The following is a 4,821-nucleotide window of genomic DNA, read 5'->3' on the forward strand; positions in this document are numbered from 1 at the left end:
CTCACCAAAGTCTATGCTGAGATGTGGCAACAACAGCTGCATATCAAAAGCATCAGGGCAATAAACACAAGGCACATAAACATATTGTAAACAGAGCAACTGTTTAGCCAGATTATTTAAATGACTTATGTGAAAGTGAGTGAATCCATGACAGTAATAATAGCTCATTAAACAGGATAACTGTGTTTGGACACTCAAATATAATCTAGTCAAAGCTGAACTGGGACGTGGGTCTGTAAATTTTACCATCCTCCTTTTGTTTTCTCCTCCAATATTCAAAGCTCCATATCAGACGTCTTCTCTTTACAAACAAGGATCAGACTTTTTTCCCTCTAAACTATGCATGTTACAGGTCAACAGATCCAGTAAAGCTGATTATTTACATTGGGCCTGGTATGTTGCAGTGCACTGAGAGGATGATACAGCCCAGTGTCATAAATCGCAGATTTCCCCTAAGGGGCTTTACAGCATACGACACCTTTTATCCTTAGAGCCTCAAGGAGTATGATCTGGGACGTCAAGTTACCGTACAACAAACCATGTCACTAACCAAATATCACATTGAGCTTTTCCCAGTAGCCTGGGTTTTTGGGGCTCATTCAACCATGCACCTACAATCACTGTCTTATGATTAGTAATATTATCGTCTGTTTTATCAGAGATATTACCCCAAAATCTTTGATACTGCAACCTGTAGTTAAAAAGTAGTGTAAATACAGCTCCTAAAATAATGCTGAGATAATATCTACACTTACTGTACAAACTCATGCCATTTTCCCAAATCACAACTTCATGAACACACCAGTTTAATACAGTTTCCAAAGCTGTTTTTCTCTCTCTCTATCTCCTCAGTCAGACGCTTTCTAGCTCCACGCTACAGTAGCATTTGCCACACAAAACTTTTTAACAGTGCATGCGGTAAGTACATGTGTTATATCAGCAGGGTTGGAATCGCAAACTGTCCCCGGAAGACCATCATAATTGTTCTATGAGTGACGACAACCACTTCATTTAGTTCTGCATTGACTATGATAGGGCTCATTCACTGTGATCCTCAAACGACATTATATTATGAGGAAGACGGCCATGTCTTGGGTGTGACAGCACGGGGGTGTAAAATCATGTCCCCTTTCATCAAAAGAGTTATGATCAGTCAAGTTGGGCTCATAACAAATAGCAGGCTTTGCGCTTTTATCAGCAACGCCGTGACCCTCAACGCTGTGACCTCATCATTAATATGGGAAGGCCGGATGATAGATCAAAGCATGGTTCAGTGGAGCATCCCTGGGCCAGAGCTGGCCTTGAATCGTTCATCACACCATCCCTATGGGGACTTTACGAGGGTCTGGGGAGAAAGGACGCTCTCGAGGCTGTCACATTTGTTTTACCGCTTTTGATAATGGCTCCCTTTTAAAAGATGATACACATAGGAATTTCTCATTAACACATATATGTGATTTTAGCTGTGATGACATCCTGTAATGTTAATAAAGGCGGACTGTCACAGAGTGGCTTCAAAAATGTGCTTCATGCTTTTGTTGGTACAGTTTGGTTCAGGCTTGAGACTGTTGTACTGTACAAAAGCAGACTAGGAAGTCGTATCAGAAATAGTGTAAAGAGCTCATAATTGGCTAATGCAGCTAACTGCTGCGTGATACCACTGTTTTGGAGGTTGTTGTTTGTTTATTTCATTAATACATCTAACACAGCTCAGCAGCTTGCCCTGTGAGTGTGTGCATAATTAAATCTTTTTCATTGGCAGAACTGTTTGTTGTTATGGATATATCAAAAATAATTACACGAAAAGCCAAAGAAACAGAGGGGGAGTGCCACCTATGAGTTGCCACCTGTGAGTTGGCAATTTGAAAGCAAACACATCATATTTGAGTGAATGCATCCAGTGCATCTGAATTGCCACACCTAAACTCACATCATGTGATAATGCCACTAAGAGCTTGGAAAATCCGGCTCTTTTTAACAGAGGGAAACCAGCAAAGGGGAAACAGTTGTGCAGGCAGGTGTCAGGTCACAAGGGTGGTTAGGTTAGGAGCTGAAGCAGGACAGTCGCCAGTCTGACCCTCTGCGTCAATCTGCATGCTCATGTGGTGCCCCATCAAGTCCAATCCAAAACCAGTTAGGGACAGGGACTGGACTATTAAACTGTTTAATACCAATAATATAATCACGTAATATAACTCTACTTCCAGAGTGAGCCAGGCATCTCTGACAGATGTTTCCTGCTAATGGGGGAGGGAGCAAGTGCTGGGTGGTTTGTGGAACAATTTGAGTTTCAGTCGTAGTTGAGTAAGACTGACCTGATTTCATACTCAGCATAGTTTTAGTTTGAGTTGGTAGAGAACTGTGAGTCATGACTGCATATAATCATTTTAAATGAAATATCTAAAGCTGACATGAACAATGAGTCATTCATGCTACCTACACCTTTTTGTGGAACCAGGAGCTGAATATCATTCTACTGTATCAGTTCAAAATTATTTCTAAAGTTGGATCAGTTCCCTCAGTTTCTCTGATATTGAAAAGGTTATGCTTAGCCAAAGGGGCAACTTGATTTAACAATTATTGAAGAGATTTTGTGTTAGATATTTAATTTGAAAACTATATTACAAAACTGAAGAAAAACATTTTCTCTGTTTTAATATAAAGTATTTTAACCTGGAGCTGGGAGACATTCTGGATCGATAAAATAAATCTTATGATATGATACATTATATTGCCAGGGATGACTTTGTGGCATATGGTAGTTTAGATGTTGTCTTGTCTTTGTCTTGGCTGCATTATTGTTATGTGACAACATTTCTGATTATATTCAGCTATATTCAACGAAAATGAATGCATTTATCTGTTTGACTTCAACAATACTCACACTGTGAGTGTTGTTACTAGCCCTCTCTGCATTTATAGGTGATCAGCAGCAGGGTCAGCTGCAGCTACAACAGCTTCCCTAACAGCCCTTTGCATTTAGATGAGACCATTTGAAGCAGCTTTTTCACTCGTTATCACTATGAAGTCCTTAACTGACCTTTGTTACTGCATCTTCTTCTATGTGTTATTGTTTGCTTGGTGGTTTCCTTGTAACCACTTCTAACCTTTTCTACATTAAAGAAAGATTACATTACATAGTCTGAAAACGTATTCATCACTAAAATGTTCATTTATAACAAGAGCAGTACTAATATATGTGTGCAACTTAGTGCTGTAAAATATTACAGTTCATATATATATATATATATATATATATATATATATATATATATCGATAACGTGCACACCCATGGTACTGTAACAATATCCTTATGAGTATATGGAGTCTGGTAACCTCATCAGCTGTAACTATCTAATCTATAACTAAAGAAAGGTTGAAGAATGTTGCGACATTACTAAACAGAAATCAAGACAGGGCAAGAAACAAGCAGACAGACAATCAAAAAGGTTTTAAATAATACTTCTGTACCTGAAATACATCAAAATACTTTTTACCTAATAGTGCAAATATATAATATGTTAGTACTTGTGTGCATCAGTCATGTCCTTTTAATTAACATTATATATAAAACCTTAGGTATACACAAATGAGCATAAGAGACTCAGAGAGTCAGTTTTGTACAGCCCAGTGTCACATATTAGCCTTAAGGGGCTTTTATGTGTCAACTATATTATACTTGAATATTACAGAGTATGTATAATGTGCTTTAGGAAGATATCTGCACATCCAGTCGCTGAGGTTAAGCTTCTTTGTTTTTGATTTTCTGTTTCTACAGTGTTTTAATCTGTCATGGACAAAGGCTTCATCTGTCTCTGACATAAGATGTTACTGTATCAGAAAGGGAAATTATTTAGGGCATTAAAAAAACATCATGTGAAAATAATGTTGGGGATATGCTGACAGATGTCAACTAAGCTGCAAGTTTAGAACATTAAAACAAATGTGAAATTTGTGGGGAGTAACAACACATTGCAAAGGATTTATCACATTGTGTTTTTGTTTGCCGAGCTGTTGTCACATCGTCTGTTCAGCCTTAGTAACTGCAGATTCCACTCAACACACAGTCAAGTGATTTAAATAAATACAACAACTTGATGAATTTCCTCTATATGGTTTAATACAGCTTTGATAAGCTCACACAGGTTTATTCTCATTTCTGATTCTGTATCTTTCTTCCAACCTTTCACTGAATCTGTGTAATCACTGCACTGACTGAAATATTCAAATCCAAGATGCATGACTTCAGCCTGAAATATTGTACTTGATGTATTCAGAAAGATCAATGTTTACCCATCTGTCATACTTTATTCTAAAATATACTCAGTGCACAAGATGCAGCTTTAGCTATTGTGAGTCATGCTTTCTCTGGGTTAAACTTTACTCACTGCTGATCGGGAGTCATTGTTAGATTTAGATCTTGTGCTTTAACAACAGCAAAATATCATTAGTACAGAACGGGGTCTCAGATATGACAGTTTGGCTGCAGTTTTGCAAAAAATAAAATAAAATGCCTTGTGGAGTTTACATGACTCAAATACTTTTTTCTTAAACTACTTTTGAAATCTATTATAAAAGTCACCCAACATTTCTCCTCATTGGCCTACACGACTTTATGTTTTGTTAAAGTCCAGCCAGCCGTATCCCTCAGGCTGCTTTTCACCTACGATAAGAGGGACAGTTTCTTTCAGCACAGACAGACATAGCTCAACTCCTACAGGTAGCAGCTGACATGACTATTAGTCTTTCTTCTGGTACTTGCAGGTGTCAGACTCGCCGGTGCTCACTTGTCAGAGCTGCTCTGTGTGCTGTCTGAGGTG

This window comes from Seriola lalandi, unplaced genomic scaffold (genome assembly GCF_002814215.2).
Source record: "Seriola lalandi dorsalis isolate HSWRI2012SDOR001 ecotype SW California unplaced genomic scaffold, Sedor1 jcf7180002054758, whole genome shotgun sequence".
NCBI lineage: Eukaryota > Metazoa > Chordata > Actinopteri > Carangiformes > Carangidae > Seriola > Seriola lalandi.